General features: G+C 49.8%; 1 protein-coding gene across 1 annotated transcript in view; it reads left to right on the top strand.

Moving 5' to 3' along the window:
• Window positions 1-24,480, top strand: part of CACNG4 (calcium voltage-gated channel auxiliary subunit gamma 4) — a 61,280-nt gene that overhangs the window by 23,707 nt on the left and 13,093 nt on the right. The gene's annotated exons all lie outside the window — the stretch shown is intronic.

The following is a 24,480-nucleotide window of genomic DNA, read 5'->3' as shown; positions in this document are numbered from 1 at the left end:
CCATGTGTTTATGATTCTCGGGTATGTGACCAACCAGGAAGGCGTCTCTCCAGCCGAGGCCCAGAAGCCTTGTATATTTCAGGGTATCACCTGCCCCTGATGTTGAAGTGGACAGAAGCCAGAGGTGTGAAGGGAGGAGCCGCAGGCCGAGCTCTCTTCTCCACTTCGAAGGAGAGTCCCAGCTTGAAATTTCACTGTCTGGTCTACACTCCTGCCTCACTTACCACTATGCCTGCTGGACAGGACCCTCCCCAAGGCCAGCTGCCTGCCCACCCAACTTACTCTGTCCCTCCCTCAAGACTCACTCAAAGGTAACCTTCCCCACAAAGCCTTACTTATGTCCAGTTGGCAGTGACACCTCCCTTCTCTGGACTCCTGGAACGCTGGGTTTGTGCCCAGATTTTGGCTGCATGTGTCGTGTCATGTCGTGGGGTAACAGGTTGCTCTGCCAAGTCAGCGCCCTCAGTAAATGTTTGCTACATGAATGAACAGGTCCCATAGACGGGGGGATAGGGGTGGGGACCCCACGTTGGCTCAATCCAAGAATCTCTGTGTGGGAAGTTGTGAAGAGTTGAGCTAAGAAAAGTTTATTTGAGTCCTGTCCCCACCTGCCATTCATTCACCATTCATTCGTTCATTCATTCAACCTAGCACTGGTTCTCCCAGGCACACAGGATCCATCAAATAAGAAAGGTCTCCCAGCAGCATAAAACAAGCCTGGTATTACCCACCAGCACACCCACCTTTCTCAGGGAGAGGGGGTTATGTCAGAAGACAGCTGGAAGCAGCCCCACCATGGCAGGATGGGGTAGGGTCAGGTGGGAGCCGCCCACATGGGCCCCTTCAAGGTATCCCATGGCTCCCCAGAGCCTGGTCCAAAGCCCCTGGCCTGGCGGAGGCCTCCTGAGAAGACCAGGAGAGGTTGTTGCGTTTGCACCAGTTTCTTAGTCCTGGAGCTGGGAACTCTGACCCAATGAGCCCAAAGCTGGACTACCCAGACACCAAAGCATTGCAGGCTCTTCCTGAGTATCATTTTGTACCTGTCATTGTGTGTTATTTTCTTTAAGAGGACCTGTCTGCTCACACAGACTTCACTCACACAAACGTCAGGGCCCAACAGAATCTGGATCTGCCCTCGTTTGGGCCATACATAAAAACCCCAGATAGAACCTTCACCATGTGGGACTTCTCAGGAAGATGGGGCCCCCCTGCGTGGGTTTCCCAGAGGGAGCGCCCATCTTGCACCCAACCTGCTCTGTGTCTACAGCAGCTGGCCTGGCTTATCCGCTGGGTTGGGACAGGCTGAGAGAACCCTCAGGGCAGCACCTTGGCGTTCAGCTGGCACCCACTGGGGCTCAGCCACCCCAGTCCCCACCCCAGGGACTCCAAGGCTGCCTGGCTGTGACTCGTGTGGGCCTGAGGCCTGTGGCAAGGGCCTCACGGCAACATTTCAGTGCTGGGCATTTGCTGAGAGGTCTTCCATCATTTATTAATAAGTGCTGGCAGTGGTCCTATGAATTAGGGCTCAGCTGGAGACAAGGCTCTGAGTGGCTAGGCAGGCCAGGCCACTGGGTCACAGGGCTGTGTCATCCCTGGCCCTGGAAGAGGCTTTGCTCCTGCCTCCTAGGCCACTCCCTACAGCCACACCCAAAGAAGGGCTTCGTCTTACCAGAAGAGAGATCACACATCTGGGGGCAGAAGGCTTCTTCACCCCCCAGCTGGGGCCTGGCTTGGACAGCTCACAATCTACCCCATCACCAGGTCACCAGGGCACCCTCACAACTGTTCTTGCACACATAAGGGGGCTCATCCAAGGACAAAAGCACTTAAAAAGTAACCATGTGGGGTGGTAGATACTTTCACTTGCTCCCTGGTAGTAACTACTGTACTGTCCGTCTCTCTATATATTTCATAACATCACATTGTAAACCTCAAATATACACAATGAAAAAAACATTTTTTCTAAAGAGACCGGTTGTGGTGCCTCACGCTTATAATCCCAGCACTTTGGGAGGCTGAGGTGAGAGGATTACTTTAGGCCACAAGTTCAAGACCAGCCTGGGCAACATGGTGAAACCCCATCTCTACTAAAAATACAAAATGATCTGGGTGTGGTGGAGCATGCCTATAGTATTAGCTACTCAGGAGGCTGAGATGGGAGGATTGCTTGATCCTAGGAATTTGAGGCTGCAGTGAGCTATGATCACACCACTGCAGTCCAGCCCAGGTGACAGAGTGAGACCCTATCTCAAAAAAAAAAAAAAAGGGCCCTTCCGCTACTGGCAGATATGCACGGAGAAGGCGCCTCAGCACACTGTGTGTGTCAGGACCCGTGTGTTTGCCTTGCCCTAGCCCTGGGAGCTGGGTCTCATCATTATGCTGGCTGCTCAGAGAAGAAGGCATGGCATAGAGAGATTAAGCAAGCAGCCCGTGCTGCTGTCAGCCAGAATGCCACACTGGCCCCCCCAGGGCCTCGTCCTGAAGACCACAGAGCCTGTGAGCTGGGTGTCGTACGAGTAGAAAGCATGCCCTGTGGAACCAGATACAATGATGTTCAAACCCTGGCTCTCTCCAGTTGGTCATCTCTCAGGGCCTCCATTTCCTCCTTTGTGAAGTGGGAATAGCAGTCCCTGCCTCCTGGATTTTCAGGAGGATTCACTGATGTAGCAGCAACATCAGTGTCATTGCATCTGTACAAAGTGAGTGCTCAGCACCTCCTCCATACCTTCTCAGAGGTCTGTGGTAGTAGAGGGTGAGGAAGTGAGAGGTCTTCCCAGGACGAGGGCAGGGTGGGGAAGGGGAGAATCAGGGCATTGGTATGAGGAGGGCTGGAGCCATTTGCCCCCTTGAATATCCGGAAATCCAGGGCCGTGGGATGCAGCTGGAGAGAGCCGCTTTGCAAAGTACCTTGCAAAGAAAGATCTTGCAGAGAAAGATCCATCTCAGATCTTTTTTTTTTCTTTAACAAGTTTTCCCCAGGGCCAATTTCAAATCAAGTTCAATCTGGTCTCTAATAGTGAAAGGCTCATAACTCAGAGTCATTAGATATAGAATATTCAGGCCTCCGTGGAGGTGGCCATGGCGCCCTCACGCCACTGCGCAGGTCATGGCACTGTGACACGCTGCATTTTCCGGCTGTTATTTGCACCTCTGGAAATGGGTGTCTCCGGCTTCTGTCCATTGAGCGGGGGTTTCTGCCGGAGAACTGAAGGATGTGCCATGTGCCATTCTGATGTCTGGATCCCGACTTCGACTGGGAGGAATAATGGCTTGTTGAATAATGAAAGCTTTGCGACCACACAGCAGCCGCTCATGGAGCCCAAGGAATGTCAGGCTCTTCAGCCCCAACTAAGCAAAAAGGAGGCATCGGAAGGGCAGAGTGGAACCTTGCAGGGTTAGGGACCCTCACAAGTCCATGCCTGGGTTTGCCAGCATCTTCTCGGGCCTGGCCGGCAGTTCTTCTGAAATATCAGGACTGTTGGAATTGAGGACGGTGTGTGTGATGTGTTTAAAATGGGATCTATACAGACCTCCAGGGTTTCCCATTTGTCCTTCTTGCCATCAATTCAACCTATTTGTGAAGGGGTGATTATTTTGGTTTAGGAACTGGGTGACATGAAACCAGTCTGACATCTGGTCCCACTGAATCGCAAACCGTGCTTTTGAGTGTGGCCCATTGGATTCGCCTCCAGGACATTAATATTTATCACGTTACAATCAGGCCATGTTTCCAGGAGTGACTCGTTGACTTAGGAGGGCTGATGACAAGCAGCTCATTCCAGAGGCATCTTGTGGACAGGGGCACTGCATGCCCTGCCAATGCCTCTCTGCTCCATGGTTGGGCATTCTGGTGGCATTCCTGGGTATCTCACTCACTACTGGGGAAGAGGGCAGAGGGCAGAGCGGATTTTTTTTTTTTCTGCCTTTTGCACACAGACATGGAGCCAGGGAACAAGTGCCTCCCCTGGCCTCCTAGGTCCCGAGTCCCTCAGAGCCCTCTTTGGAGAAAGAACATCAGTGTAATTCTTTTTTACTGCAACCTCCGCCTCCCAGGTTCAAGCAATTCTCCCACCTCAGCTTCCCAGGTAGCTGAGACTACAGATGCACGCCACCATGCCTGGCTAATTTTTGTATTTTTTGGTAGAGACAGGTTTTCACCATGTTGGCCAGGCTGGTCTCAAACTCCTGACCTCAGATGATCTGCCTGCCTCGGCCTCCCAAAGTGCTGGGCTTATGGGTGTGAGCCCATTTTATTAGTGCAATTCAACTGCTATAAATTGAGCAGAGACTAAACAAAAGGCTTTAGTTGAAAGACAAGTAAGTCTCAGACCCAGACCCCTGGCTCAGGGGGAGACACAATTTAAAATAATGCAGGAGGTTACAATGATAGGGATGTGCACAGAGCATTATGAGAACGCAAAGAAGAGGGCTTCCCAGGGCTTCCTAGAAGGGGGTCTCTGGGGGTCCTCACTGGAGAGCGGCTTGCCTCTTCCTTCTTGCTCACCCTGCCTGTATTTCATCCATCAGCCAATCCTGGAATTCCGCCTCCTTGATGCCTCAAATCCACCCTCTTCTCCATCCACATTGCCCTCCCTAGTTTGGGTTTGCTTGATTCTTCCTTTTTAATGGTATCCCTGTTGCTGCTTCCCAGAAAACCTCCTGCCAGGACAATCTGGTGACAGAAGACTTTGGCCACAGCACCATCACTGATTTCACCTCCTGCAGGATAGAGTTTGGGCATGGCAGCCATCATGACTGGTTCCTGCTGACCCTGAGTCCTTTCACTGGCCCCGTTCTCCAATAACCCTGAGCTGTGCAGGGTTATTCACCATTCACGATTCACTCTGTTTCCAACCATCTTCTGTCTTGGGCTGTTCCCTTCGTCCACTCAGAAGTTATCAAGGCAGGTGCTGCCCCTTCCAAGAAGCTCTCATTTTAATCTCCTGCAGGCAGCTCCTTGTCAGTGCCTGGCTGAGCTCACCCAGGGCCTCGGGCGCACTCTGGGGCTGCCCATTCATTCCCTGCCTCTTGCTCAGTTTCCAAGTCTGTTTCATTTGGGAACAATCTGCACGCCCTGCTTCCTCACCCCTGCCCTGCCTTCGTATATGAGCCCCTTTCCAAAGAGACACCCCAGTCATCTGGAGCATGGGTGCCCAGCATAGGACAGAAGCCGGCAAAGGGGAGATGCACCTGAGATGGTCCAGAAGCTCACAGAACATCCCACCATGTGGGTTGGGCCTCCCTCAGCCCCTGAATTGCCAGCTGGCACCTGCTTGTATTTCTTCATATACAGTTCGAGAGGTGGTGGAGCAGAGTGGTTTAGGCACTCAGACTCTGATGGATGACAGCTTAGGTTCTAGTCCCAGCCCTGCACTAGATGGGCAACCCTGGGCAATGTACTGAACCTCTCAGGACCTCAGTTTCTTCATCTGTAAAATGAAGTGGCTGCCAATGGCAGCACCTGCATGAGAGGGTTGCAGTGAGGACTGAATGAGTTAGAACATAGAGTGCACAGAACAGTGATGACCTCAACAAGTACTAGCTGCTATTACTTTATCAGTGGGCAGTAGAGTTGGTGGTGGTGTTGGTGGTGGTGGTCATTGTGGTGGTTAGCATGGGAATAGCTGCCTGACCCCAGGGCACCCACTCCACAGACTTCGCTCCTATGTTCCTTATCCATCTCAGAAGACTGGTGTATTAGTCCGGTTTTGCACTGGTATAAAGAAATGCCTGCGACCGGGTAATTCACAAGGAAAGAGGCTTATTAACTCACAGTTCCACATGGCTGGGGAGGCCTCAGGAACCTTACAATCAGGGCAGAAGGCAAAGGGAAAGCAGGCACCTTCTTCACAACACAGCAGGAGACAGCGAGCAAAGGGGGAACTTCCAGGCACTTATAAAACCATCAGATCTCGTGAGAACTCACTCACTATCGTGAGAACAGCATGGGGGAACTGCCCAGTGATCCAATCACCTCCCTCCCTTGACACACGGGGATTGCAGGTCTCTCCATCAACACGTGGGGATTACAGGTCCCTCCATTGACAAGTGGGGATTACAATCTGAGATGAGATTTGGGTGGGGACACAGGGTCAAACCATATAAACTGGCAAGAAGCCAGAGCAACTGAGATCTATTAGAATAGATGAGGCTCTTTGTCTGGGCTGTCTGAGTGCACAGCCTCCCAAGGGAAGGGTTTTATTTAGATAAATTAGAGAGAGAGCCTGTGCCTCCTCCCCAACTGGCTTTCAGCTCGTCCCTGGCATGGGGATGGTGGGTAATAGATGAAGAAGCCACCCAGAGCATTTAGATGAAATTAGTGATGTCCAAACCTCGATTGCCCTCCTAATCAGGTGATGAATGTGGCTCCCCACTTCCACCTGGCTTCCACCCGGCCTTCCCCAGGCTCTCTCTGTAAGCAGAATCACGCTGTATTTGGGACTCTCCTCTCCTTCCTTGTGTCATTTACAGCATTTCTCTTGCCTAATGGTGGAGAGCTGGAGTATAGTAGCTTCCCATTAACTTTTATCCTCCCTATAAATGGCCTGCTTGACTCATGATGACAATTGTTCCACTGTGTTCCCAGGGTTTTCTCAGTCTCCTTCCCATCCAGCCTGTTCTCACTGTGTCCCAGCCTACCAAGCCCCATGTATGGGCTCTCCTGTGCCTGTGGAAGGAGGGAAGCTGATTTTATGTTTTATTTACTTTTTTCTTATTAATACAAGCAAAAGCCTCAAGCCTTAGCTCCAAAACTCCAGGAAGAAGCTGAGGCTAAGTGATCTGTGCCTGGGATTTCAGGAGCCTGGAGCCAGGAGAAGGGGCACCTGCCCTTCTCACAATCATAGCAGAAGGTGAAGGAGAAACAAAGGAACGTCTTACATGGCAGCAGGCAAGAGAGCATGTGGAGGGGAACTGCCCTCTTTAAACCACAGATCACATTAGACTTATCCACTATCAAGAGAACAGCATGTGAAAAACCCACCCCTGTGATTCCATTACCTCCCACCAGGTCCTGCTCATGACACATGGGGATTATAGAGCTACAACTCAGGAAGAGATTTGGGTGGGGACACAGCCAAACCATATCAGGGAGGTAGTGAGAGGGTTCTTAAATACTGGGTTTGAACTTAGTATCTGGCTGCCCTGGAAGAAGTGTTCTCAGCCCTGGAGGTCCTTCAGAAATGCATGTGTGCTCCCTCATCCTGGCCTGGCTGCCAGAAAGCACAGGTGACCTGGCAGGTGTGTGCCCTCCCAGACACTGGCCCTCTCCACCTCTCATCTTCTCTTTCTCTCTCTCTCTCTCTCTCCATTCTCAAATAGAATAGGGAGGCAGGGAATCATAGCAGTGACGACACTAGTTATAGGATCAGACAGGAGCAGGTGAGAGAATTTGGGCTTGGCTACTTCGGGCTGTGCTACCTTGGACAAGTTACATACCCTCCCTGATCCTTGGCTTTGTCATCTGTAAAATGGGTGTATAGGAGCTCCCTCTTCATAAGTTATTTTGAAGCTTAATGAGAAAATGGAAAAAGCTTAGCACATGCTTTGCAGAGAATATAGTTTTCAACCAAAGCCAACACTTATTAGCCCATTAGTCATGAGGCTCAGGGTAAAACAGGGTTACTTTGCTGGGCCTTCTAAGAGTCAAAGAAGCTTTGATTATTTTAGAAGCCACAGTATTATGGGCATATGAGGACAAGGAAGAGTCTGTGTCAGTCCTGACGGGGACAAACCTGGCCTGCTGACTTCCAACAATGAGACCAGCTGCCTCTTTGTTATTAGAACAGGGCCGATTATAACATCAGCATACATGTTTTAAGCACAAACCATGTGACAGGCACAGTGACATTTAAAAACTGCATTACTGGCCGGGCGTGGTGGCTCACGCCTGTAATCCCAGCACTTTGGGAGGCCGAGGTGGACGGATCACAAGGTCAGGATATCGAGACCATCCTGGCCAATGTGGTGAAAACCCGTCTCTACTAAAAAAACACAAAAATTAGCTGGGCATGGTGGCGCGTGCCTGTAATCCCAGCTACTCAGGAGGCTGAGGCAGGAGAATTGCTTGAACCCAGGAGGTGGAGGTTGCAGTGAGCCGAGATTGCGCCACTGCACTCCAGCCTGGGTGATGAGCGAAACTCCATCTCAAAAATAAATAAATAAAACTGCATTCACTTGTTTAATTCCCCACATAACCCTCAGTTTATCCCTGTTTGTGATCCCCATTTCACAGATGGGAAAATGAGGCACATAGAGGTGAATTAGGACCCCAGATCATACAGCTGTAGGTGGTAACAAAGCCAGAACTCATATCCAAGTAGAATGATTTGAGAACGTATCATCTCTATGTTATCCAGCCAAGGGATGATCAGTAGGTATCATCTCAACTAGTAGCTCCTGAATGGAGCATTGTGTTGCGGATTCAGAATGTGATCAGGGGACAAAAGTACTGTGATTGATAAGCAATGTCTGCCATGGGCTGGAAAGGGAAAGACTCAGTTCTGTGCAGGACATTTATTCATTAGCAACCACTGCACTATTGACATTTGGGGCTAAATCATTATTTAATGGGACAGGGTAGGGAGTCATCCTGTGCATTATAGAATGTTTAGCAGCATCTTTGGCCACTAGTTGCCAGTAACACCTGGCCCTGCCCCACCCCAAGTTGTGACAATCACAACTGTCTCCAGCCTTTGTCAAATGTCTCCTGGGAGGCAAAATCACCCCTGGTTGATAACCTTGCACTAGAGCAGGTAGTGGACAGGCGGCAAAAGAGCTCTGAACTTGAAGTCAAGTGACCAACATTCAAAGCTTGGCTGTGCCACCAATCAACTTGTCACCATGGAAATGACCCTTCACCTTTCCAGGCAGCAGGTTCTTAATATGAGAAGCGAATGGGGTGAAGTGGATGATCCCAAGGGTCCCTTCTCGGAGTTTATGATTCTCTACTATGATGCTTCCTCCCTCACCCAGCCCCTTCCATTAAAACTCAGGTTATTGGAGCATAACTTCCGAGAGCTCTGCAGAGGCAAACCAATGGAAAAGCTGGAATCTGCAGAGAGCCGTTTCCTCCCTTACAGCTCCATAGTTGTTCCTCATTAAAAAAGAAATAAAGAAAGAAAGAAGAAGAAAACCCAACCCTTGGTATTGAGCTTTTTTCCAAGCAGCAGTTATCAAGTAGATGCAAGGAGAAAAATCACAGAGACAATAACTGAATACCCATTTCCCTGTGTTAGGAGAGAAAACAAGCAATTGGTTGAGGAAATCGCTCCGGCTCTGTTCAATTATGAATCTCGGCAGGAAGCCTGGAAAATCCTCTGAAGCAAAGTGTTGGAGGAGGCGTGAGGCTGGTGCAGTGGGTTCTTGAAGAACTTGCTGAGCCAGATGAGGGATGCCAATAGGGTGTAGCCAGACTCCCACCTCCTGCCACCAAGGGGCATGAGGGGTTAGAGGGGCAGGAGCAGGGCCTCGAGGAGCCCAAAAGCTGTCTCCAGGGTCCTCTTGGCAGGCATTTCATGCAGTGGTGGCTCTGATGCAGGAGAAGCCTTCCAAAGGCTTGGTTCATTGACTACCAGCAAGGAGGTTGACTTTTTTTTTTTTTTTTTTTGAGATGGAGTCTTGCTCTGTTGTTCAGGCTACAGCATAGTGCCACGATCTCAGCTCGCTGCAACCTCCACCTCCCAGATTCAAGTGATTCTCCTGCCTCTTCCTCCCAAGTAGCCAGGATTACACTCACCTGCCACCATGCCCAGCTAATTTTTGTATTTTTTGTAGAGACAGGGTTTCACCATGTTGGCCAGGCTGATCTCAAACCCCTGACCTCAGGTGATACACCTGCATTGGCCTCCCAAAGTGCTGGTATTACAGGTGTGAGCCACTGTGTCTGGCCTTTTTAAAAACTAAAATGGGAGAGAGATCCAAGATGGCCGATTGCTAACACCCCAGGATTGCAGCTCTCAGTGAAGGCGTGGAGAACTAGAGAATGCCACACTTTCAGACAAATTCTGGTCGCTCACGGAGCAGACGATCCCCAGTGGAGGAAACACATGGGTCGCCAGCATGACTCTCGTGGCCGGGACAGTGGTTCCGCCGGCACCTCTGCGTGGCAGCTCTCAGAGCAAACAGGTTTGGAGGACCCGCACGGGCCCCCAGCACAGCACCAGAGCCCAGCGCAGCGGCTGAGTAAACGGGACCGGTTCCCCTTCTGACCGAGGTTTAGAGCCCTGGGAAGGCAGAGTCGCCTACTACGGACACAAGAAGGAAGCCCGACAGGAGAATCCTGGGAAGAAAAGCACCATCAGTTTTAACGCTGCTGCTCTGGCCCTGGGAACTAACAACCTGGACGCCCCCTCAAGAGACCTAATCTGAAAGTTGGTAAATTCAAAGACGACAGGAGGATAAATTTATGATGACAGGAAGAAACCAGCGTAAAAAAGCTCAGAATACTCAAAGTCAGACCGCCTCTCCCTCTAAAGATGATCACAGTTCCACATCGACAATGGAACAAGGCTTGATGGAGAACGAGCACATCCCAACGACAGAAGTACTCTTCAAGGAATGGATAATAACAAATTTCGGTGAGTTAAAAGAACATGTTGTAGCCCAACGTAAAGAAACTAGGAACTTTGAAAAAAGGTTTGATGAAATCCTATTGAGAATAGACAACTTAGAGAGGAGTATGAGTGAATTAATGGAACTGAAGAATACAATACAGGAACTCCGAGAAGTATGCACAGGTTTAAACACTCGAATTGTTCAAGCAGAAGAAGGGATATCAGAGGTCAAAGTCCAACTTAATGAAATAAAACGTGAAGAAAAGATTAGAGAAAAAAGGATAAAAAGGAATGAACAAAGCCTCCAAGAAATGTGGGACTATGTGAAAAGACCAAATTTACATTTGATAGGTGTACCTGAATGCGACGGAGAGAATGAATCCAAGCTGGAAAATACCCTTCAGGATATTATTCAGGAAAATTTTCCTAAACTAGCAAAGCAGGTCAATATTCAACCCCAGGTAATACAGAGAACACCACAAAGATATTCCTCAAGAAGAGCAACCCCAAGGCACATAATCGTTAGATTCACCAGGGTTGAAACGAAGGAGAAAATACTAAGGGCAGCCAGAGAGAAAGGTCAGGTTACCCACAAAGGCAAGCCTATCAGACTTACAGCAGATCTCTCAGCAGAAACTCTACAAGCCAGAAGAGAGTGGGGGCCAATATTCAACATCCTCAAAGAACAGAACCTTCAGCCCAGAATTTCATATCCAGCCAAACTAAACTTCACAACTGAAGGAAAAATAAAATCTTTTATGAACAAGCAAGAACTCAGAGATTTTGTTACCACCAGGCCTGCTTAACAAGAGCTTCTGAAAGAAGCATTACACACAGAAAGAAACAACCAGTATTAGCCTTTCTAAAAATATACCAAAAAGTAAAGAGCACCAACATAAAGAAGAATTTACACCAACGAATGGATGAAACAGCCAGTCAACATCAAATAGCAGTAACCCTAAATTTAAATCGACTAAATCCCCCAATCAAAAGACACAGCCAAAACCCAACGGCATGTTACATCCAGACCTGTTTCACATGCAAGGATACACAAAGACTCAAAGTAAAGGGATGGAGAAAGATTTACCAACCAAATGGAGACCAAAAATAAATAATAAATAAATAAAAAGCAGGAGTTGCAAATCTCATATCAGATAAAATAGATTTTAAAGCAGCAAAGATACAGTGGTAAAAGGATCAATGCAACAACAAGAGCTAACGATCCTAACACCCAGATACATAAAGACTTAGACTCAATGAGACAGAAAATGAATAAGGATATCAAGGACTCGAACTCAGATCCGGAGCAAGTAAACTTAATAAATATTTATAGAGCTCCCCACTTCAAATACACAAAATATACATTCTTGTCAATACCACATCACACCTACTCATAAGTTTAAATGAAACATTGATTGGCCATTATTAATACCCAATTTTTTTCAGACTAAAGCAATATTTCCATTTACTCTCCCTCTTTCTCTTCCTCTTTCTTCCTCTCCTTTACTTATTATATATATATATTTTTTCTTCTTTCTTTCCTTCTCTCAAAAAAAGAAATCAACTTGTAAACCTCTAGATCCAGGTTGGCAATGTCTCTCTCATTGCTTTATTTCCTTCCTTCCCTTCCCTCCCTCCCTCCTTCCCTCCCTCCCTCCCTCCCCCCTTCTTCTCTTCCTTCCTTCCTTCATCCCTTCCTTCCTCCCTACCGTCCTCCTTCCCTCCCTTCCTGCCTTTCTCCCAAAAAAAAAAAAAAAAAAAACTAAAATGGAAGAGAAACCATCATCTATGGGGAGTCCTCTCTGCTGGCCACAAATGGTCTTCCTTCTGGCAAGTTCGTGAAGCCTGTAAATGTCTCCATATCCATAGGGAGGACACACAGATGCTGAAAGGTTGGCTGAGTAGCCCAACAGTGTTTTCTGAGGACCCCCTCAGCTCTTCAGGTGACTAGACCTCGAAAGGCTGTAGTACACAGGTCACAAGCTTCCACGCAGCATGGGGCTGGTGTTCGGCATCCTCATCCCCTGATACAGCGTCCTTCCTTTCCCTGGAGCCCTGTGGTCTCTAGGGAACCCATGCTTATTTTCATGTCTTAGAAATCATTGCACACCAGCCCCAAGGCATGGTGTAGAGCCTGAGCTTTAGAGCCCTGGAAAAGCAGGTTGGAATCTCCTTCTCCCGGTGAAGGTACAGTTGGTTAGGGGTTAGGGCTCTCCCAGTTGCAAGCACAGAAACCAAGTTCTCTGACTTGATCCCCAAAGAGGACTTTTTTTTTTAAAGACAGGGTCTCACTCCTGTCACCCAAGCTGGAGTGCAGTGGTACGATCTAAGCTCACTGCAGCCTCAGCTTCCCAGGCTGTTGATTCTCCCACCTCAGCTTCCCAACTAGCTGGGACTATAGGCGCTTACCAGCATGCCCAGCTAATTTGTGTATTTTTAGGAGAGAGGAGGTCTTGTCATATTGCCCAAGCTGGTCTCAACCTCATAGGCTCAAGCAATCCACCCACTTCAGCCTCCCAAAGTGCTGGGATTACAGGTGTGAGCCACCGTGCCACGCCTCAAAGAGGACTTTATCAGAAGGGTGTGGAGGGGTCCTGATGGTCCTGGGAGGGAGTGCTTCACAGTCAAGATCAAGAAAGGAAAGAGGCAGGAGCCTCCAGAGCTGGCATCCTGGACCACTTGAGAACACCCCTTTAAAAACTCCCAGAAGTCCCTGGGTCCATGGGTCTCCTCTGTCTCTGAAACAAAATCCACACTTCCAAGAGAAGCTCTGATTGGTCCAGCTTGGGCCATAGGTCTGCCCAGTAGCCTTGGCTGGGGGCAGGGCCATGTCATGGGGCCACTAGGGGAAGTTCTGTGTGAGGGACTCATTTCCAGAGAAAGAGGCTCCAGTGGGACGTGGTGACTCACACCTATAATCCCAGCACTTTGGGAGGCCAAGGCAGGCAGATCACAAGGTCAACAGATCAAGACCATCCTGGCCACCATGGTGAAACCCTGTCTCTACTAAAAATACAAAAATTAGCTGGGTGTAGTGGCAGGCGTCTGTAGTCCCAGCTACTCAGGAAGCTGAGGCAGGAGAATCGCTTGAACCCAGGAGGCAGAGGTTGCAGTGAGCTGAGATTGTGCCACTGAACTCCATCCTGGCAGCAGAGCAAGACTTGGTCTCAAAAAAAAACGAAAAAGAGAAGGCTCCCCCGGGGTACACCCCTGAGGACCATCGGAGCCACAGCATGGGTGTGGTGCAAGGCAGACGGCCCACTCCCTCTCCCCACCTCTGCCCCTCTGAAGCACCGCACAGCTGCCCAAAGAGATATAAGCCTAAAGGACCCAGAGAAATGCCTCCACTTACCGACTAGCTTTATCTCCAGGTCCCCGGTTCACAGAGAGAGTTTGGAGGGAGAAATGGATTCTCTCCAAGAATCCTGCTTCCTAAGGGAACCAGAATGGGCTGCAGACAGACCTTGGTCCCTGAGTGGATTTTGTACCAGGGTCCAGTGCCGTCTCCCTTCTGTTGATCACAAAGGTGACTTCTCTCCCAGATCCTCCACTGGCCCCATTCCAGGCTGCCCCACTGAAGGGAAACGCCCTTTTGGACCTTGTAGTTCACCTGGACTGCTAGAGACAGGCGGGGTCTTGGGGACAGGGCTACTGCCCCACTGCCTGGTTCTACAGACAAGAGCCAACAAGAGGGACAATGGGCCCGAGTCACTGTGGAAACCATTATCTTCCATTGGGTCTGAAACAGTGCAGCTCACGGCCGGCACTCCTCAGGATGGCTCTCTCCTTGTGACTGGCAGAGGCGAGGGGCTGGCAGAGGCCAAGGGGCCTGACACCATCCCATCAACACCCTCCCTGCCCAGGAGCCTCTGGCAGCCTGAGGCCAGTATTGAAATGTGTCCTTTTCACAAGGCACCCCACCACCAGGGGTATTGATGAGGAGAGAGCTTGTTCCTCTTGGGTGAGCCGAGGCTGCCATGTCCAGGCAGCCGGCTCCTCTGGGGCTAAAAGAGGCCAGGGTGGGATCTGAAAGCCCTACAAGGCCAAATGATAGCAGCCAGGCTGGGGACAGAATGACAAACATTCAGAGCCTGGAGGGTCTAGAGGTCCGGGCATGAGTCATGAGTTTTCCAGCTTCAGGAAGGCTCACGGGGCACCTTGGCTGATGGCATGAAATCCAGTCTCCTTACAGGATGCTTCCAGCCCCCTCCAGGACTGCAGCCCCACCTGCTTACTCAGCCTTTGTGCTGTCCCCGTAACCTCCCCAGGCAAGGTACCTTCCAGAAGCTCACTCCAACATGCCTCTGGGCTTTGCCTCACCTGGGCCGCCATATGCCAAGTAGTGCTTACTCTGTGTGAACCCCAGCCCCTCCCCAAGCTTCCTAGACACCCCATTCAGTACTTGACCCTTATTGTTTGAAATTCCATGAGCCTGCTCCTTCTCTTACAGTGTCACTGGCTCTGTTGTTCTAGGTAATGCGTTCACTCATCTCCCCAGCTAGGTCATGAGTTCTCTCAGGCAGGATCCACAGGGCCGGGTGTCAGTAGATAAATACCAAATTAAAAGGAAGAATGGGCAAAGGATTGAGTGGGTGAACCTGGTCCACCTCAAAAGAAAAACCCCAAACAGATTCTAGAGGGACCACGAGGCACCTCAGTGACTCTAAGCTATCAAAGAAGAAATGAGGCTGGATGCGGTGGCTCACTCCTGTAATCCCAGCACTTTGGGAAGTCAAGGCAGGTGGATCACTGGAAGTCAGGAGTTCAGCCTGACCAATGTGGTAAAACCCCGTCTCTACTAAAAATACAAAAATCAGCCATTCGTGGTGGTGGACACCTGTAATCCCAGTTACCAGCAACAGAGAAAGACTTGGTCTCAAGGCTGAGGCATGAGAATCACTTGACCCCAGGAGGCAGAGGTTGCAGTGAGCTGAGATCGTGCCACTGCACTCTAGCCTGGGCAACAGAGCAAGACTGTCTCAAAATTAAAAAACACCCAGATTCTAGAGGGACCCCAAGGCACCTCAATGACTCTAAACCATCAAAGAAGAAATGAGCCTGTGTGTGAATCTTTTAGCAGGTGCCAGTGATAGTCGTCCTCATTTGCCCAAAGAAACTTCCAGACTCTGAATGGCAATAATTTATTATTTTTAACCCCTCTCTTAACTCTAATTGGAACAGAGGCTGGTCTAAAGACATCTCCGAGGAATGAGGCCTTGAAACCGTATACTCACACTCACGATATCATCACGAGTTAGCCTTGTCAAGGTGCCTTGACCAACATGGGTCTCACTGGGTCTTACTTCAAATACAAAAGTTTGTAAAAATATTTCCCGCATTTTCCGGATGAGCAGTGATTCCCTGTCCTCTACTCTGCAGCCTGGGCCAGCCTCCTCAGGGATGTGCTGTTGGAAACTGGATTCCTTCTAAACCTTTGCCTTAGTCTTCACTGAATGCCTATGGAACCAGAAAGCTTCAGAAGGGCAGAGACTGTGTCTGTCTTGTTCTCCTCTTGTATTACTGATTATCGCGCTAACAGAAATATGCCCAAATTATAATGCCTTAAACATAGTAGGAGTTCATTTCCTGTTCATGTAACCATCCAAACCGGTGGCCCTTTCAACAGACATCTGTGTTCCACAGAGTGATTCAGGGACCCAGGCTTCTCTCATCCCATGGCAGGTTCGGAGGGAGTGGAGATGAAGGGGCACCCCCACTGCTCTTGAACCTTGTCTGGGAATGGCTTACATCACTTCAGCTCACATTTCATTGGACAACTGGGTCACAGACCACCTCTAATGGCAAGGGAAGCTGGGAAATTCAGCATAGCCATGCGCAGAGTAAGAAGAGGAAACAGGTTCTAGCAAGCAGACACTCTGCTATATCTGAGTCCCCAGCATCTAGCACACAGCAGGTACTCAACAAATGTAAGTTTGATGAAGGAACTGAAGATCATAGTGTTTTACCAGGGTCTCATGGAGAGCCGCTAGCAGGCCAGAAAGCTAGGGCTCCCTGAGAAAGCCTGACCCAGCCCAGACTGCTTCTCCATGCCTGGAGTTTTCACTACAGGAACCCACAGAGAGGTTTCCCAACAGCCTGGCTCACCTGAAGCTGGAGAGAGGCCAGCCTGTAGGAGAACAGAGTGTGCCAATTAGGAAATCACAGTTATTAGGGGGTTTCTTTGGCACTCAGCATGGAAGTGGAGGAATTACAAGGGGGCCCTCTGAGGGAGAATTATGGGGAGCAGGGGCCAGTGCTGGGCAAAGAGCTGAGCGCTGGGAGAATCAAGGAGCCTTGAGTTTGTCAGCAGCAGCTTGGAGCACTGGCTGGCAGCCTGACCAATGCACCTGCTCCGAACCCTGGGTTATGGGTTAAATTGCACCCACCCTGTCCCCACTGAAAATTCTTATTTTGAAGTCCTAACCCCAGTACCTCAGAGTGTAACCTGATTTGAAGACGGCTCTTTACAGAGGTAATCAAGTTCAAATGAACCCTGTTGAGGCTAGGTGTGATGGCTCATGCCTGTAATCCCAGCACTTTGGGAGGCCAAGGTGGGTGGATCACTTGAGGTCAGGAGTTCAAGACCAGCCTGGCCAACATGGTAAAATCCCATCTCTACTAAAAATAGCAAAACAGCCAGGTGTGGTGACACATGCCTTTAATCCCAGCTACTCGGAAGCTAAGGCAGGAGAATCGCTTGAACCCTGGAGGCAGAAGTTGCAATGGGCTGAGATCTCGCCACTGCACTCCATCCTGGGTGACAGAGTGAGACTCTGTCTCAAAAAGAAAAAAAAAATGAGGCCTTTAGAGTGGGCCCTAATCCACTGTGACTGCTGCCCTTATGAAAAGGGGAACTTTGGACACACACACACACACACACACACACACAGAGCACGTGATGTGGACAGAAGGCAGAGATGGAGCTGATGCCTTCTGTTTGTTGGAGAGATCACCAACAAACCCCAGAAGCAAGGTCGAGTTATGGAAGAGCTTTCTCCCTCACAGCCCTCAGGAGCAACCAACCCTATCAGCACCTTGATCTTGGACTTCAAGCCTCCAGAACTGGGAAGCAATACATGTCTTTCATGAAATCTCCCAGTGTGTGGTACTTCGTTAAAGTAACCCCAGCAAACTAATACACCCTGCCTCTCTGTGCTGGAATGATCTTAGCCAAGTCACTTCCATCCTGGCCTCCAGTCCCTCATCTGAAACACGTCCAAGGACAGGAGCCAGGGTCTCCCCAACCCAAGAGCATTGTTTGCCATTGTGCTGGGCTGCGTTTCTTGGTTTTACATGTCCTTGCTGCTCCTGTCCCGTGCAGTTTTCTTTAAGAATGGTACCTCCTAGGGCCTTCCAACCTGAAGTCACCCCATCCCTTAATCCATTCCAGCTACTAACAAACTACAAAATACAGTTTATATATATATATATATATATATATAGCAAAATACTAGAAATTGGGTGGCTTACAACAGAAATTTATTTCTCATGGTTCTGGAGGCTGGGAAGTCCAAGATCAAGGTGCCAGCAGATTTGGTGTCTGGCAAGGGCCGCTTCCTGGTTTAGAGATGGTGCCTTCTTGCTGTGTTCTTACATAGTAGAAGGGACAAACAAGCTCTCCAGAGTCTCTTTTAAAAGGACTCTAATCACATTCATGAGGGCTCCACTAATCACCTCTGAAAGGCTTCATCTTCTTACACCATCGCTTCAGGGTCAGGACTTTGGCATATGAATTTTGGGGTTTGGGGGACACAAATATTCAGACTACAGCATCCCCACCGTGGAGACTGTACAATAAAGTCCCATGTCCTCTGCCCACCATGCCAGACCCCACCCCCATCCCAGCTCCTTCTGCCTCCACTCCCCACAACACTGCTACCCAACCACGCCAGGACAGCTGTGCCTTGGGAACCTTCACACCTTTGCCCCAACTGTCCCTTTGTTTGCATCAGACATGGTGGTACCTTCTACGCACACATCAGCCCTTCTCAAAAATCCTAGCCTTCCGCCCCAGCCAAGCTCTGCCTTTGTGCCCATGCTACCCTTCCTGACTACCCACTGTCCCAGTGGTGTGGGGCCCTGGATTGCCATCTCCCATGCTCCAGCATCTCTGTCTGTTAGTGAAGGATTAATGCAGCCTGAAGCATCATCCAACACCCTCAGCCCCAGAGTCTAAGTCTAAGGAGTGTTGGGGACACATGCTTCCCCATCATGCTGAAGCCACACAGAGCTTCTTGAAGCTCTGAGAACATTCTGTGTTCTTCTGCCTCCCTGGTATAGAGGCACAGACTCTGAACCAAGGTAGCCTGGGTTCAGATCCCAATTAGGGGGCTTAGTAGCAAAGGGTGTTAGTAAGCCTGTCTACCCTATAGGGTTAGCATGAAGATCAAGTAAGTTAATAAATGTCAGGTGTTCAAAATAGTGCCTGGTACATCATAGACACTAAGTACAGTGACTATTTGCTGTCATTCTTATGAGGACGGAGCTCCTTCACACCCCCATCACCTATCAACCCAGCTAAAGTCCTGCTATTCCTCAGTTCCCCACCTCCTCCATGAAGTCCCAGGTCATTTCCAGGATGGTCTGTATCCTCCCGGGAACATTCAGCCCTCCAGTCTTTCTAGGCTGTGCCCTTCCTTCCCATGGAAATGGGGCAGTGTGGGAGGGGGCCAGGCTCAGAGCAGCCCTGGGAGAACTCCGAGGAGAGGCAGTGACGGCAGATGATTGGCAGGAGGACGGGGGACAGGCATGCTGTGAGCTCCTGCAGTGTGCCCCTCTCTGAGACACAGACATGGTCCATTTGACCCTTGGACCAGGGTTGTGACCCACGTGCAGCTACCCCCTTTCACAGTGTGCAGTCCAGGGAGATCTCTCCAATGTGGAGTAGCCGGGCGATGGCCACTTTAAATGGTAGTAAAGTTCGCGTTGATAGCTCTCTAGAACAATAAATGTTGTTTGATTATTTTTGCAGTTCCTAAGATAATTCAACCAAAGTTGCTGGGATGCTTGGCCCAGGTGTGGTCTTCTCCCTGCCCGCCTTCTCTGGTCTGTGTGGCCTCCGTAGGTGTTCCTTTCTGGCCCCTGGACTGAGGCTGGGCTTCTTTCCCTCTCCTCTTCTAGTGTTGCATGGAGACAGTGGGGATGATGGGGGATGTTCTGAGCAGCCCCCACAGGGGTGTGTGTTCCCAGAAGTGGACGCCACACCTTCATCACCTCAGCTTTGAGTTCCACCACAATTTTAGGACAAGAGTCCATAGCTGAACAACCTCAGATCCCTGCCCCTGCCTTCGCACATGGTGCCACTTGAAATGATGCTGATATGCATTTATTTTGTCTTCTTGTGTCAACAGCCCCTGTGCCCTGCTCCACCAGAATAAGGTCTCCACGAGGGCCAGGATGCTGTCTTACTCAGACTGGCAGCCCCAGCGCCTAGAACAGTGCTATAGGCTCTGTAAAATGCTGTTGAGGAATGAATGAATGAATGAAATGAGTAAATAATGACAGTACTGTTGAGCAGTGAATGATTGAGTGATGAGCAAACAGTACAAGTCTGTTGAGGATGAATGAGTGACGCATGAGTGAACAGGAAGGGTCCCGCTCAGTATCACCTTCTACTTGCCGTCTTTCCTTCTCTGTCCTTGTTATCCACATTTGTCCCCTCCTAGATCCTAAAGGGGCCTTGTGCTGCTGGGCCGCCTTCTCCCTGGCTCCAAACAGCCCCAGCCAATCCGAGGCTGCCTTCTTTCCCGGGGGCCTGGAGACTCCTAATAACTCGCCCTTCATCACCTGACAGAGGTTTCCTCGAAGCTAACCTGGTGGCTATTTGGTTTTGCTTCGTGTTCTGTCTTGGGGAGAAAGATCAGCTGGGCCTCACCACCTGTAGAGCCCCAGCCCCATCTATAGAGGATTCTTGGAAAGGCTACTTCAAGGCGATGTGAGACGGGCACTGGACAAGGAGTCAGGAGGCTGGATTCCAGGGTGCCATGTGCAGGGGCCAGGGGTCCCCTGAGCCTCCCTTTCCTCTCTGTCAAATGTAGCAGAGAAGACTACATGTAAAACTGCTTAGTTTTACAGCACAGAGTAGAATGCCTAATCGTTCTGCAGTGAGACTTGTGGAAGCAGGTCTTTCGACATCTCTAAGCCTGTTTCCTTCATCTTCAAAGGAGCATGATTGCAGAGATGAAATGGGCTGTTGCATGCAGCACACCCGGCCTTCACCGTGGCCTGAGCTCAGGGCTGGCGTGCAGGGGTGTATCTTAGGTGGCCATCCTAAGGACCTGGCATGGGGGAGGGGAGAGCCAGTGCAAGGGCGTCCTGAGCTGGTGGTGATCACCTGGCTTGGTCCTGCTGGGACCCACCCCTTCAGAAGCAGTGTAGAACAGACTTTAGAACTGCCCACCAAGGGACAGCGTTTGGGGACCTTTATCCACCAGCTCCCATCCCATCCTCCACCTGCTCAAAGGTTTCACCCAGGTGTAATCCCTCAAACTTCCAGTCACTGGTGCCAGAGTGCAAAGCAGTTTCCGCAGGCCACTTACTTACTCAGTGCCTTGGGCAGAAAGCAAGAAGTAATTGGTGCAGCTGAATTGAGGTGTCAGCAGATTCCCCCTGCACAGAGCTGGTCTAGGCAGCCCCGTGTGGCTGGAGTACGTGACGGACAGAGGGTGACCATACACTCTCAGTAGGTGCCTGTGGCAGCGGTGAATGTTTGTGAGGATCAAATGAGGGCATGCTTTTGAATCCGCATTGCAAATGAGAAAGGATTGCATGAATGATTGCCATTAGCCAGTCGCCCTCTGACATGCTTTTCTCCAGGATTTCCTTAATGACAATGGCCTCAGGTGGCCCATATGAAGGCTTAGTGTCTCTGACGTGGCTCATAGGGTGACTGGCTCACCCCGTTTGCCAGGACTCTTCCACCGTTCCTATGTCCCTGGAACGCATTGGGTCCTGGGGGTTGGTCATTCAACTGTACTTGGGGACATGACCCCAGGGCATGACCTTCACAAAGGTCATGGAGGGAGAGGCTGAAATGCCACCCACACACCCTCCGGCCCCTGGGGTTCACACCTTGCTCCCAGATCCCATGTCCAAGTGCATCTGCTGTCATTTCAGACCCACCATCTCGTTTTCACTCGGAATCAAAGAATCTGGTCTCTTTTCTTGCTTTTATTGGTTCATTTTCAGATACTGTAGAAAAGTCAGAAAACTCAGAGGAATGTAAAGAAGAAAAATTTATTTCACTCATTATCACTCAGAAATAAAACACTGGACACATTTTGGGATATTTCTTTCCAGATGTTTCCTGTGCCCATAGAAATATACTTTTAATGAGGCCGGGCACGATGGCTCATGCCTGTAAATGCAGCACTTTGGGAGGCTGAGGCGGGTGGATCACCTGAGGTCAGGAATTCGAGACCCGCCTGGCAAACAAGATGAAAACCTGTCTCTACTAAAAATACAGCAATCAGCCAGGCATGGTGGTGCACACCTGTAATCCCAGCTACTTGGCAGGCTGAGGCAGGAGAATTGCTTGAACCCAGTAGGCAGAGGTTGCAGTGAGCCAAGACCGTGCCATTGCACTCCAGCCTGGGAGACAGAGCAAGACTCATCTCAAAAAAAAAAAAAAAAAAAGAAAAGAAAAGAAAAGAAATATACTTGTAATGAAAGTGGCCCATGATATCTGCAAATGAAGGGATATGCACGTGTGTACACACCACTGTGCCTGTTCTTCACAAAATCGTCATAGAATCTTCAAGCCCAATTCCTCTGGCCCAGTTCCTAGTTTTCTAGATGAAGTAACTTGCCTGAGGCTGAGTGGCTAACAAAGTCTCACGAGAGTGGTCTCCTGGCCCTCGGGAAGGCAAAGACCACAGTGTTTCTGGGAGCACAGCCCAGCCACCCTGTGTCCACCTCACCACCTCAGCATTCCAGCAGCCCAGCCAGTCAGGAGCTCACAGTTAGCCACCTATCACTTAATAGATAGCACAGCAAGTGCCCATTTGTGAAGAGTGAACACGTGTGAAGTGGATTGAAAACGGCTTTCTCAGCCGGGCGTGGTGGCTTACACCTGTAATCCCAGCACTTTGGGAGGCCAAGGCAGATGGATTGCCTGAGATCAGGAGTTTGAGACCAGCCTGGCCAACATGGTGAAACCCCATCTCTACTAAAAATACAAAAATTAGCTGGGCGTGGTGGCTGGCGCCTGTAAAATCTCAGCTACTCAGGAGGCTGAAGCAGGAGAATCACTTGAACCTGGGAGGCAAAGGTTGAAGTGAGCTGAGATCATGACATTGCACTTCAGCCCTAGCCTGGGGGACACGGCGAGACTCTGTCTCAAAAAAAAAAAAAAGAAAGAAAGAAAAGAAAAGAAAAAGAAAATGGCTTTCTCTGTTATGTCTTGCATCAGTCATTAATTTTCTCCCTATTAAATGCCTTAGGCCACCGCTAACAAAATTGAATTTGACAGGGATAAATGTGAAGTCCTTAGTGCCAAACATGCTACTCCACAAAAACAGGTTCCGGGGAGGCAAGGCAGCTTTTGTGAAAAAATCCTAGGAGACCGAATCAACGGTGATACCCGGTCAAATTAACAGAAGCATGGGGTCCAGAGAAGAGGAGGAGAAAGTGCCAAGGTGGTTTGGGCTGCTCAGACCCAGCCTGGACGTTGGGTTTGGTGGTAGAGCTGTGTGTCCAGGCACTGAGAGTTGGGAGCAAGCCCAGAGGAGGCAACCAGGGAGATGAAGGCTCTCCAAACCGTCAGTAAAGAAATGGCAGCCGGGCACAGTGGCTCACACCTGTAATCCCAGAACTTTGGGAGGCCAAGGTGGGTGGATTGCTTGAGGTCAGGAGTTTGAGACCAGCCTGATCCACATAGTGAAAGCCCGTCTCTACTAAAAATACAAAAATTATCTAGGCGTGGTGATTCGAGCCTGTAATCCCAGTTACTTGGGAGGCTGAGGCAGGAGAATCCCTTGAACCTGGGAGGCAGAGGTTGCAGTCAGCCGAGATGGCACCACTGTACTCCAGCCTGGGCAACAGAGCGAAACTCTGTCTCAAAAAAAAAGACAATGAAGGATTACCAGACTTTTAAGAAAGGTCTCCAGCATAAAAAAGAAATGACTGAAGGTGTTTGACCTAGAGAGGATGTTTAGGGGAAATATTCCAGATTCCTGGCTCTAGGGGCAGAGAACAATCTCATTTTTGCTCCCCGGGGCCGAAGACATCGCATGCCCTTCTCCACCGCCTCGTTAGTAATCGCTGGAAACAACAGGTGTCCCTCGGTGGGTGAATGATGAAACAAACAATGCCGTGTCCATGACGCAGAATTCCACTCAGGAATGACACGGAGCAAACCATCGATCCGCACGAGAGCTCGAATGCATCCCGAGGCAGTAATGCCGAGTGAGAACAGCCGGTCCCCAAAGCTTGTAGGAGCGTCTCCAAAGTGACAAAACTATTGACATGGAGAACATATTCCTGGCTGCCTCAGGGCAGGGAGGGGATGGGCAGGGGGGCATGGGTGCAGCTACTTGAGGGCAGCATGGGGGCTCCTGGCAGTGACAAGTGTTCTGTATCCTGGCCGTGTCAATGTCAGTGTCCTGCTGGTGATATTGGACTAGTTTTGCACGATGTTGTCATGGGGAGAAGCTGAGTATAAAGGCGACGTGGATGGTTCCAGTATTATTTCTAACAATGGCATGCGATTCTACAGTTATTTCAAGACAAGTGTAAATTTTTAAAGATGGGCGGAACCCCACGTGTGTATACGTGGAAGGGTGTGTACATGGAGGGTCTGAAAGACACAGAGTGGACTTGGCAGCCTTCTGCCGCAGAGCAAATCCGGAAAGAGAGACTCCTTTTTCTTTTTCAACCTCTTATTGTCACTTGTCCCAACATGCATACGTGACTGGTAATTTTGCGTAGA

The sequence above is a fragment of the Callithrix jacchus genome, chromosome 5 (assembly GCF_049354715.1).
Source record: "Callithrix jacchus isolate 240 chromosome 5, calJac240_pri, whole genome shotgun sequence".
NCBI classification, from domain to species: domain Eukaryota; kingdom Metazoa; phylum Chordata; class Mammalia; order Primates; family Cebidae; genus Callithrix; species Callithrix jacchus.
This window is presented reverse-complemented; position numbering and strand designations above follow the sequence as displayed.